The following is a 13,199-nucleotide window of genomic DNA, read 5'->3' on the forward strand; positions in this document are numbered from 1 at the left end:
GTGTTTTTTAATTAGAAAAACGATAATTTTTGACGGAGTTATGACCTTTATTAGCTTTATGCTAATGAGTTTCTCAATGGACAACTGGGCGTGTTTTACTATATGGCCAAGTGGGCGTTGTAAAGAGGAGTGTATGATGCCAGAGGCAGGTCTTAATAGGAGCACAAAGATGGTGGACCTGGGGGCATTTGTTAGGCCCCAGGCAGCCATAGTAACCATCGCCACTCCGCGATTGCATTGCGGGGGGCGCGATGAGCTGCTAGAGGGGGTCGCCCCCTCTTTCTAACTATTTAAATGCTGCGGTCGTTACTGTGAGGTGTCGGCTGTAACATACAGCCGACACCCACATCGTACGGAGCGGGTTTACTCCGTGAGCCTGTTCCATACTTCCCCTACCCGGCTATGACATATGGATATGTGAAATATCGGGAAGGGGTTAAAGATGATTTCTTCCCAATGAGGATAAAACTTATGCCATCTGGTCAATACCGTAGGTATCTGAGGGCTGGGAGCAGACAAGCTTGAGCGGGCGGGATCGAAATCATCATCGATCCCGTCCTTTTAACCCCTCAGATGAGGCGGTCACCACATCTGAGTGGTTTTAGAGGGAGGGGGCTCCCTCTCTCACCCCACCAGCACACCCACGATGCGATCGGTGGATAAAAGAGGCCCCCAGGTCTGCCTCTAATGAATGCCAGAGACATGGCCTAACAGATGCCTGTCAGTGTAAAACTGACAGGCAATAATACACTACAGTACAGAAGTATTGCAATGTATTATGAAAGCAATCAAATGATCGCGTAGTAAAGTCCCCTAGTGGGACTAAAAAAAAGTTTAAAAAAAGGCTTAATAAAGTTAATAAATAAATAAAAACCCCAATTAAAAAACAATTAAAAACCCACTTCTTCCCCTAACAAACTGACGCGTTTGTAACGACCCCAACTATAAATCTATTACATTATTTAACCCTCTACGGCCAGCACTATAAAAAATAAAGTTAAAAACAATTTGCTAGAATTGCTGTTTTCTGTTCATCCTGCCTTCAAAAAAGTTTGATACAAAGTGATCAAAAAGTCGCATGTACTCCAAAATGGTCCAAATAAAAACTACAAGTAATCCCGCAAAAAAAAATCCCTCATACAGCTGCATCCCTCATACAGCTGCATCCCTCATACAGCTGCATCGCTCATACAGCTGCATCGCTCATACAGCTGCATCCCTCATACAGCTGCATCCCTCATACAGCTGCATCCCTCATACAGCTGCATCTCTCATACAGCTGCATCCCTCATACAGCTGCATCCCTCATACAGCTGCATCCCTCATACAGCTGCATCGCTCATACAGCTGCATCCCTCATACAGCTGCATCCCTCATACAGCTGCATCGCTCATACAGCTGCATCCCTCATACAGCTGCATCCCTCATACAGCTGCATCGCTCATACAGCTGCATCCCTCATACAGCTGCATCCCTCATACAGCTGCATCCCTCATACAGCTGCATCGCTCATACAGCTGCATCGCTCATACAGCTGCATCCCTCATACAGCTGCATCCCTCATACAGCTGCATCCCTCATACAGCTGCATCCCTCATACAGCTGCATCGCTCATACAGCTGCATCCCTCATACAGCTGCATCCCTCATACAGCTGCATCCCTCATACAGCTGCATCCCTCATACAGCTGCATCTCTCATACAGCTGCATCCCTCATACAGCTGCATCCCTCATACAGCTGCATCCCTCATACAGCTGCATCGCTCATACAGCTGCATCCCTCATACAGCTGCATCCCTCATACAGCTGCATCGCTCATACAGCTGCATCCCTCATACAGCTGCATCGCTCATACAGCTGCATCCCTCATACAGCTGCATCCCTCATACAGCTGCATCGCTCATACAGCTGCATCCCTCATACAGCTGCATCCCTCATACAGCTGCATCCCTCATACAGCTGCATCGCTCATACAGCTGCATCGCTCATACAGCTGCATCGCTCATACAGCTGCATCCCTCATACAGCTGCATCGCTCATACAGCTGCATCCCTCATACAGCTGCATCCCTCATACAGCTGCATCGCTCATACAGCTGCATCCCTCATACAGCTGCATCCCTCATACAGCTGCATCGCTCATACAGCTGCATCCCTCATACAGCTGCATCGCTCATACAGCTGCATCGCTCATACAGCTGCATCCCTCATACAGCTGCATCCCTCATACAGCTGCATCCCTCATACAGCTGCATCCCTCATACAGCTGCATCCCTCATACAGCTGCATCCCTCATACAGCTGCATCCCTCATACAGCTGCATCGCTCATACAGCTGCATCCCTCGTACAGCTGCATCCCTCATACAGCTGCATCGGCTGAAAAATAGAAAAAGTTATGGCTCTAAAAATATGGCGACACAAAAACAAATAATTAAAAAAAAAAAAGTGTTTTTACTGTGTAAAGCCCCGTGCACACGACCGTACATTTCATCCATAATTAAGGACTGTAATTACAGACCCAATCATTTCTTTTGCCAACGGTCACCGTCCCGTATATTTATGGGATGGTGCTCGGGCCTTAGGGAGCTTCCGTAAAAAATAGGACATGTGTAATTTTTTTATTTTACAGACCATGCTCCCATACTTTATAATGGGAGCATGGCCTGCAAATGAGGACGACTGTCCGTGGCCGGCCGTAGCCGTAATCACGGACTGGGATTACAGCCGTGTGCAGCGGGCCTAAAAGTAGTAAAACATAAGAAAACTTTTATTTCTATTCCCCCCCAAAAAAGTTAATAACAGCTAATCAATAAATTATATGTACCCCAAAATAGTGCTATTAAAAAATACAACTTGTCCCGCAAAAAACAAGTCCCTATGTTTGCTATGTCGATGCAAAGATAAAAAAGTTATAGCTCTTTGAATGCCACAATGGTAAAACGTAAAAAACTGCTTGGTGATTAAGGCCTAAAATAGGCTGGTCACTAAGGGGTTAAACACACTATAGTATAGCCGGCATTATGTGATCCACCTTGTCTGAAACGGCTGTAAAAGTGACCTGTTCTGGTTTGGAAAGGAACACATTGTAAACATGCAAAATACAATCTATATGATCTGTCATGCAGCAAAGAGAAGCCCCAACATCAGCCATAGTCTAAGGCTATGTTCACACGGAGTATTTTGACGAGTTTTTTGACTCTGGAAACCGCGTCACAAAACTCGTCAAAAACGGCCCGAAAATGCCTCCCTTTGATTTCAATGGGAAGCGTCGGCGTCTTTTTCCCGCGAGCAGTAAAACTGCCTCGCGGGAAAAAGAAGCGACATGCCCTATCTTCAGGTGTTTCCGCCTCTTACCTCCCATTGACTTCAATGGGAGGCAGAGAAAGCGTATTTCGCGGTGTTTTATGCCCGCGGCGCTCAATAGCCGCGGGCAAAAAACGCCGCGAAAAACTCCGCGAAAATCGGCGTGGAGGGAGAGGAAAATCTGCCTCAAACTTCCAAACGGAATTTTGAGGCAGATATTCCTCCTCCAAAATACTCCGTGTGAACATAGCCTTACATCAGTACTCCCTATGTTCACACGGGGAGTATTTTCTGCCCTAAAATCAGCAACACAAATCTGCATCGCACCCCTGAGGATTATGAAGCTGATTTTTACTTGGATTTAACCATGGATTTGTCATGGCAAGGGTTAAATACAAATTCTTCCACCTTTCCGCAACAGAATAGAACATGCTGTGGATTTTCAAGTCTGCAAGCCCTAACAACACTGCTGATTTTTTCTGCAATGTGTGAATGAGGTTTGGAAAACTTGCAATGCAAGTTGCTGCAGATTTTTGGTGAAGAATCTTTGCAGAAAATCTGGAACAAATACACCCCCGGGTGAACATAGAACAAAAAATCCTAGCAAGGAATATATGTACTGTATGGCGTCTGTCGCTGCACAACAATGACACATTATGACAAACTGAGAAATAAATATTTGTAAACATCTTGGCATGGACTGCGACCATTTCTTAGGCCCAGGCATCGCCATGTTCTGGCTGGTTCAGGACCCAGCAGTAAAAGATTGAGAAGCCGTGGTCTCGATCACTGGGAATTTGCCATTAAAAACTGCCACATACAGTTGTTGAAAATGAATAGACTGGGAACATTTTCATGATGGGATTTCCCTTCCTTACACATTATAATATCTGCTTTGTTTGATTTGGATGAAACTTCTGTCCAAAAAGATTATTGATAAAAATGATATTTGTCCAGTTTTAAAGATAATTCCTGAAAGACAATTGGCTGCAGTGAAGAGGTCATGTGACAGACATGTCTGGCAGTGATTGGCTGTATGATTTGGACTGGTTGGTAAGACCGTTGGCCAACTGTCATGATCAGTTGAGTTGTAACGACTCTTCCAGTGACTGGTGATCTCTGAGGAGAATGTCCTGCACATGATTTCCTTTCATATGTACCTGGTTGTGACTGCTCAGATCTCCTGGTCATCTATCGGTAAGCGCTACTCTGAACACACTACACACAGCACAATATAGTCACACTATGCAGTGTAGCACAACAGATGGGGCTGAACTGTTCAGTTGTTGCTTTAATGTTAAGCAGCCATGTGACTAACTGACAGTTAGGCTGCCCATGCACCCTGCAGCTGAACAATGGTGGCTGCCGGGTGCTAAACCCACGCGGTGTTATTTGCGGATTTACTAATCAGTTCTTGGCTACGCGACATCTCCTGCTGTTTGGCGGCAGCGGGTAAAGGCAGCTTTGTACTTTATCTGTACATGACATGGATAACAGATCTTTGACAATAACAAAATAAATCCCATGTTTTTATGTATTCTTGTTAATGACAGATTTACAAATATTTGCTTCCCCCTCTATTTAAATTGACCTGCGCAGAAGCCCGCAGGACGCCTATTAGAAAGCGTATTCCTTGTATGTCTTACCGGTACCATGTTGGGGTCACATAATGATTCTTTTCATCTCCACATTTCCATGGTTTTTTGTTTTTTCATTGACACCGCCTTATAAAGGCCTATTTGGTGCGGGATGAGGTGTATTTTTTAATCTTACCATTTTGGGGCACATAAATGTATTGAACAACTTTTAGTCTTGTTTTTATAGAATTCAATGGTCAGTACAAATGACATGACTTTGTTCTGGAGGTCGTCACAATTATGGCGATAGCAAACATATCCAGTTATTTTGTGTTTTATTCGTTTTGCACAATAAAAACTTTTAAAAACACTTCATTCTGAGAATGAAACTTTTTTTCACCATTGTTTTTTGATGAGTTGTTTTTGCTGTTTTGGGAGGCGAGATTATAGCAATTCTGACATTGTTTTTTCCGTCATTCCCTGTGCAGGATAAATAATGTTGTATTTTTATAGTACAGGTCGCTACAGACGCGACGATACCAATCTTGTACTGTCAGGCATTTTGTAAGGGAAACTAGTTTCTTTTTTCATTTTTCTATAAACTTCATGAAACTTTTTTTTTACGTTTTTATTTTAGTCCTACTGCGGGATTTTAACATACAATATGCTGATTGCTAATATAATACATTGCAATACTTCTGAATGAAATTTACAGCCTGAAACTTAGTGCAAGTTTTATAACTCCAGAAAACCGCTAACGTGTAAAACTCATAAAGGTGTCCACCGATATCCTAACACTATAGGGCCCATATAGCTGCATTTAGGTGAATGGAACCGGCACTATAGCATCGCAGAGCCCTGTTCCGTTGACCTATATGTTGCCCGCCCCCACTCATACTAGCCCCTCCCACTCTGTCTTTTCCCTCAGTGACAAGGGTGTCTCTGTATGTTTGAGGAGGTAGAGCTTTGATTGAGGCAGGAGTCTTGAGTGCCTGCCACCAGTCTGAAGCCAGCCCTGTACAGCAGTGCCAGCCCAGCCAGCAGAAGAAGCTGAAGAGTAGGCAGTGCCTGCTTGTCACCCTGTGCTACCCCGCTACCCTACAGAGCCAGTGGCCATTTTTCGTGCCCCCTTTCCTCACAGAGCCCCACTGTAAGGAAGTGGCCCCGGGCAGGTGGTGAAGTAAGGGTTAATGCAGGTGTTTAATAAGGTGTTTAATAAGCCCTCATACCACTTAATCGACGGAAAAATAAAAAGTTATGGCTCTCGGAATTTGGCGATACAAAATAAATGTTCTTTTTTACACTTCGGTTTTTACTTGTAAAAGTAGTAAAATATAGAAAAAACTATATATATTTGGTATCGCCGTAATCGTATTGACCCACAGTATAAAGTTAACATGTTGTTTTAATTGCACAGTGAATTCCGTAAAAACGATGCGCAAAAAACCATGGAGGAATCGCTGTTTTTTTAATTTACTACCCCACAAATAATTTTTTCCCGTTTCCTAGTACATTACATTTAATGGTGCTACGAAAAACTACAACTTGTTCCGCAAAAATCAAGCCCTCATAGGACAATATAGACGCAAAAAAAAAAGTTATGGCTTTCGGAAGGTGGGGAGAAAAAAACGAAAATTAAAATCTGAAAGTTGTTTACGACGGAAAGGGGTTAATGTTTGCTCCACTATGTGGTCAGAATATCGAATAAAATACATTTTGCACAGATCTGCCATTTATTTAGGGCCCTAAGCAGGGTTGCCAACTTGGCAAATTGGGCTGCTTTCTTTGCAGCCTGGCAGTTTTTTATCTTATAAACCTGCCCAACCCTAGTTCAGCAGGTGGTCTTTGGGCAAGTTGTGAAAGATTTACTTGTTATATAGAAGACATAGAACAAGTACAGCCAGCAGGTGGCAGCATCTCCAACAAAGAGTCTGCTCTGCAAGTGATGCTTCCTCTTTCTTAGATTGGATTCACCATAAGGGCATGACCACACATGGCGGAATTCCTCCGCAACTGTCCGCATCAATGCCGCACCTAATCCGGGTTGCGGATTACGGCTGCGGATCTGCACAAAATGTGCAGAAAATTGATGCGGACTGGCCGCTGCGGACTGCAGGAAAAGTGCTTCCCTTCTCCCTATTCAGTGCAGGATAGAGAGAAGGGACAGCACTTTCCCTAGTGAAAGTCAAAGAAATTCATACTTACCGCCCGTTGTCTTGGTGACGCGTCCCTCTTTCGGCATCCAGCCCGACCTCCCTGGATGACGCTCCAGTCCATGTGACCGCTGCAGCCTGTGCTTGGCCTGTGATTGGCTGCAGCCGTCACTTACACTGAAACGTCATCCTGGGAGGCCGGACTGGAGACAGACGCAGGGAGTTCTCGGTAAGTATGAACTTATATTTTTTTTTACAGATACATGTATATTGAGATCGGTAGTCACTGTCCCGGGTGCAGAAACAGTTACTGCCGATCGCGTAACTCTTTCAGCACCCTGGACAGTGACTATTTACAGACGTCTCCTAGCAACGCTCCCGTCATTACGGGAGCCCCATTGACTTCCTCAGTCTGGCTGTAGACCTAGAAATACATAGGTCCAGCCAGAATGAAGAAATGTCATGGTAGTAAAAACAATACGCTCCGCAGCACACATAAGATCTGCGGACTTCATTGCGGAATTTTGACTCTCCATTGAAGTCAATGGAGAAATTCCGCCATGAGTCCGCAACCAGTCCGCCACTGCTCCGCAACAGACAGAGCATGCTGCGGACACCAAATTCCGCTCCGCAGCCTATGCTCCGCAGCGGAATTGTACGCATCGTGTAAACGAACACTGCTAAATTAAAGTGAAAGTCAATGGAGAAACGGCTCCGCTGCGGATTAACGCTGCGGAGTGTCCGCAGCGGAATTTAAGTGAAATTCCGCCATGTGTGAACCCGCCCTAAAACAAGGTAAATGATGGAGCACTGTGATTGTCAGTGTCTGGGGGCGTTGTGGCTGTCACTATATTTGGAGCACTGTGATTGTCAGTGTCTGGGGGCGCTGTGGCTGTCACTATATTTGGAGCACTGTGATTGTCAGTGTCTGGGGGCGCTGTGGCTGTCACTGTATTTGGAGCACTGTGATTGTCAGTGTCTGGGGGCGCTGTGGCTGTCACTGTATTTGGAGCACTGTGATTGTCAGTGTCTGGGGGCGCTGTGGCTGTCACTATATTTGGAGCACTGTGATTGTCAGTGTCTGGGGGCGCTGTGGCTGTCACTATATTTGGAGCACTGTGATTGTCAGTGTCTGGGTGCGCTGTGGCTGTCACTATATTTGGAGCACTGTGATTGTCAGTGTCTGGGGGCGCTGTGGCTGTCACTATATTTGGAGCACTGTGATTGTCAGTGTCTGGGGGCGCTGCGGCTGTCACTGTATTTGGAGCACTGTGATTGTCAGTGTCTGGGGGCGCTGTGGCTGTCACTGTATTTGGAGCACTGTGATTGTCAGTGTCTGGGGGCGCTGTGGCTGTCACTGTATTTGGAGCACTGTGATTGTCAGTGTCTGGGGGCGCTGTGGCTGTCACTGTATTTGGAGCACTGTGATTGTCAGTGTCTGGGGGCGCTGTGGCTGTCACTATATTTGGAGCACTGTGATTGTCAGTGTCTGGGGGCGCTGTGGCTGTCACTATATTTGGAGCACTGTGATTGTGAGTGTCTGGGGGCGCTGTGGCTGTCACTGTATTTAGGGCACTGTGATTGTCAGTGTCTGGGGGCGCTGTGGCTGTCACTATATTTGGAGCACTGTGATTGTCAGTGTCTGGGGGCGCTGTGGCTGTCACTATATTTGGAGCACTGTGATTGTCAGTGTCTGGGGGCGCTGTGGCTGTCACTATATTTGGAGCACTGTGATTGTCAGTGTCTGGGGGCGCTGTGGCTGTCACTGTATTTGGAGCACTGTGATTGTCAGTGTCTGGGGGCGCTGTGGCTGTCACTATATTTGGAGCACTGTGATTGTCAGTGTCTGGGGGCGCTGTGGCTGTCACTGTATTTAGGGCACTGTGACTGTTAGTATATTTGGAGACACTGGCTGTCTCTGTAATCGGGGACACTGTGGCTTTCACTGTATTTGGGGACACTGTGGCTGTTACTGTATTTGGGGACACTGTCTGTCTGTAATCGGGGCACTGTAGCTGTCACTGTAGTGGAAGACACCGGCTGTCATTGGATTTGGATACACTGTGGTTACTACTGTATTTGAGGACGTCTTGCAGTCACTTTGTGCTAAAACCACATCCTATGTATATGTAATAAAGTAGATCATCTGTTTTTTACAATAATTTATGAAGTGTATGTTTGTGATGTAAACATTGGACTACTTTCCATTTTAGTTTTGATCTTCAGACTTTGCAACTTTATGATGCTCCACAGAGGAGACTGTGAGAACGTGGGGGAAATTTATGAAGGGCATCACCCCAGTTTTCTGACATTAAAAAGTCCAAAATGATGGCGCACGCCCTATTTCCGAATTATATGCGATTTATTTGTTGTTTTGAAACTCTCTTGCCACGTTAAAAAAAATGGGAGTGGCGATGGCAGGAGGGGCGGGGCCACCCACGGTCCAAAAGATTGACTACAATTTACATCACAAACTGGATTTTACCCTGTGGGACACGGCCAGCCGAAGATGCAACACATTTATTAAAGGGGTTGTCCAGTTTTTATTTGTTTAATTTATTTATAGAATAGGAGATCATACAGTTCTCTAATATACATGTATTAGACATTCTGCTCTCATACCTTTCTCATATCAGTGCAGTTGCCACTGTAAAAATAAATAAATAATAATAGTATAGTCCATAGTAATGCATCCACGGGCTAACTGAAGTGACTAAATACGGGGAGAGTCGTGATACATTCACGCACGCGCGCACACTCCATGTGACCCCCAGCATTCAGGTAACACTGTCCAGGTATCTAACCCGTCAATAGCATTTTACTGAGGAACAGAAGTCAGGCCTCATGCACACGACCATCATTTTTATCCGCAATTACGGATCCATAATTGCAGATAAAAATACTGCCACATTAATTTCTATGGCCACGGACACCTTCCCGTATATTTACAGGGAGGTGTATGGGCCGTAGAAATGAACCGCAAAATATAGGACTATTTTTTGAATTTACGGACCGTGCTCCTATACTTTATAATGGCAGCACGGCCCGCAAACATGGGTGACAGTCCGCGGCCATCCGTGCCCGTAATTACGGACCGTGCACATGGCTACGGCCGTGTGCACGAGACCTTATAAGTATTCCCTCTTCCAGCAGCCTCTCATCATGTCTGTCAGGGTCTGTGTAGAAGCAGCTCTTACATAATACTATCTGTCTCCTCTATGGGTTTGTTTTTTAAAACAGCTTACTTTATTAACAACATGATAACATTACCTAGAGACAGGCAGACATTTTAAATATCACCTAGAGACAGGCGGCCATTTTAGTAAATACACGAACAGTGATGTGGTTGGTCATCATTATTCTACCATTAGTCCTATTCACTTAGCCCATGGATGTGTCCTCTATGCGGTCCCAACACATGTATGTCATGTTAATGCTAGGTGTCACATGATGGATGTGTGTGTATGTAGAGGGGAGGGTCACATGACTGCCACCATGTTTAGTCATATTCAGTTATCCCGTGGATACATTACATAGGATCTGTGCCTCTACCATTCTGCTGTGAGACTGCAAGGACATTCACCAACTTAAAACCAACTTGCCATTGGCCTATTACACCATTATTTTACCTTAAATAAAACCAAAGACACCTTGTGTGGTAAAGTGGAAGTGGCCACAGCTTTATTATGTCAATATTTCTCTATTTAACCCCTTCCCGACATTTGCTGTATGGATACATCATGGAAAGCTAGTGCTTCCCGCATTTTGCCGTAGCCTGAGTCGGCGCCATCATTGCCGCATGTCAGCGGTGTATTACAGCTGACATCCCGCTGTAATGGTGGGGACCGAAATGAGCTCGATCACCGCTATTAACCCCTTAAATGCAGCGGTCAAAAACGATCGCTGCATTTAGGTTGTTTGCAGCTCATCGGAACCCCAGCAATGAAATTGCAGGGGTTCCGGTGGCTGCAATGACAACCAGAGGCCTAATCAGGGGCGTAACTAGGAAGGACTTGGCCCCATAGCAAACTTTTGACTGGGGCCCCCCCTCCCCTGGGTGTCACACAACCCCCCCCTTGTAGATAGTGCCTTTTTTACAGCCCCCACCTGTAGATAACGCCATACAGCCCCCCCTCTGTAGATAGCGCCATACATCCCCCTGTAGAGAACGCCATACAGCCCCCCTGTAGAGAACGCCATACAGCCCCCCTGTAGAGAACGCCATACAGCCCCCCTGTAGAGAACGCCATACAGCCCCCCTGTAGGAAACGCCATACAGCCCCCCCCTGTAGAGAACGCCATACAGCTCCCCCCCTGTAGGGAACGCCATACAGCCACCCCCCTGTAGGGAACGCCATACAGCCACCCCCCCCCTGTAGGGAACGCCATACATCGTCCCCCCCCTGTAGGGAACGCCATACGGCGTCCCCCCTCCCCAAAAAATGCGACCTACAGTGTGTCCTACAAAATACATGTATCCGCTCTCCACAGGATCTCCACAGGATAGGGGATACATGAGTGATCGCTGGCAGCGATAGGGAGAACGGGGGACTGAAAGTCCCCTGAACTTCTCCATGACAAACCTCTGACTTCCGGCGTCTGCGCAGCTCAATAAAAATGAAAGGAGCGCTGGTCACGCATGCGCACAAGCACGACCGGCGCTCCATTCATTTCTACGGAGCTGCCGACACAGACCCCGGAAGTCTGAGGTTTGTGATGGAGAACTTCAGGGGACTTTCAGTCCCCCGTTGTCCCTATCAATGCCAGCGATCACACATGTATCCCCTATCCTGTGGATATCCTGTGGAGAGGGAATACATGTCCTGTGGAGATCCTGTGGAGAGGGGATACATGTCCTGTGGAGAGGGGATACATGTCCTGTGGAGAGGGGATACATGTCCTGTGGAGAGGGGATACATGTCCTGTGGAGAGGGGCGGGATACATGTCCTGTGGAGAGGGGGGGGATACATGTCCTGTGGAGAGGGGCGGGATACATGTCCTGTGGAGAGGAGGGGGATACATGTCCTGTGGAGAGGGGATACATGTCCTGTGGAGAGGGGGGGATACATGTCCTGTGGAGAGGGGGGGGATACATGTCCTGTGGAGAGGGGGGGATACATGTCCTGTGGAGAGGGGGGGGGATACATGTCTTTTGCACTATTTTGCGCCTTCAGGACCAGACACCGTTTAGCCCTTTTTAGCACGTGTTAGTTAAATGGCTATAACTTTTTTATTTGTTGGGCTAACGACGTGATTTTTGCGACGTTTTTTCCGTAGACAATGCAGGTTTCATTTTTTATCGTTTTTATACACACCTTTTTTGCTATTTTAGAATTTTTATTCATAAAGTTTGAAAATAATAGTAAAAAAAGAAGCTTTTTTACATTTCAGCTATTTTTTTTTGGTAATAACATAGTTTTACCCTAAAATAGACCTTTTATTTGTGATCGCCATTGTCTATCGTAAATTTTAATATATTATATGTCTATATTAGGGTAATTGGGTCAGCGCTAGCGGTACAACAATGATTGGCGGGGGGGACGTTTTTTTTTTGGGGTGGGTATTTTATGTGTATTTATTATTTACATTTTTTTTGCACTTTACTTTATTATTTTTTTATTACTATGGTCTGTCCCTCAAAGGTCAAAGAAGACCTATGGGGAACTTGATATATTTTTTTTCTTTCTTTTACACCATCTTTTCCACTGTAACTGGAGTTGCACAGCAGCCCCAGTTACAGGGGAAATCAGCCCTCTCATAGTGACGATTGTCACTAACTGGGCTGTGCTGGGTCTAGTAAGACCCAGCAGCAGTCTGTCACTAACGGCACCCGGCGATCATGTGACCAGTCACATGATCACCGGGAGGAATAGAGACAGCGCCGCTGCTGCTGCTGTCTCTATTCCTATACACAGCGTTCATTGAACGCTGTGTACAAGTCATCAGAGAAGACAGAAGCAGCTTCTATCCTCTCCTCAGGGTCCCCGGCAGTCACTGACAGCCGGAGACCCGACATTCAGCTGCCCGATCGCGCGGGCAGCAAGTTAAAACCCGAGCCGTAGAAAGTCTATGGCTCGGGTTTTAAGGACCCTGACCGCTGGCCGTAAAAATACAGCCAGCGGTTGGGAACCAGTTAATGGCAGAGCGGGGACATACCTCCCTGCT

General features: G+C 46.1%; 1 long non-coding RNA gene across 2 annotated transcripts in view; it reads left to right on the forward strand.

Moving 5' to 3' along the window:
* Positions 1-4,403: 4,403 nt before the first annotated feature.
* The window catches only part of LOC142698226 (uncharacterized), a 60,425-nt gene continuing 51,629 nt past the window's right edge, over positions 4,404-13,199 (forward strand). The window contains exon 1 of one of the 2 annotated variants that reach the window (XR_012865735.1): positions 4,404-4,500. This is a non-coding gene — a long non-coding RNA (uncharacterized LOC142698226). Of the gene's footprint in view, positions 4,501-10,317; positions 10,454-13,199 lie in introns of those variants that run through there. The other variant, XR_012865736.1, reaches the window with a different exon arrangement.

The sequence above is a fragment of the Rhinoderma darwinii genome, unplaced genomic scaffold (genome assembly GCF_050947455.1).
Source record: "Rhinoderma darwinii isolate aRhiDar2 unplaced genomic scaffold, aRhiDar2.hap1 Scaffold_1000, whole genome shotgun sequence".
NCBI lineage: Eukaryota > Metazoa > Chordata > Amphibia > Anura > Rhinodermatidae > Rhinoderma > Rhinoderma darwinii.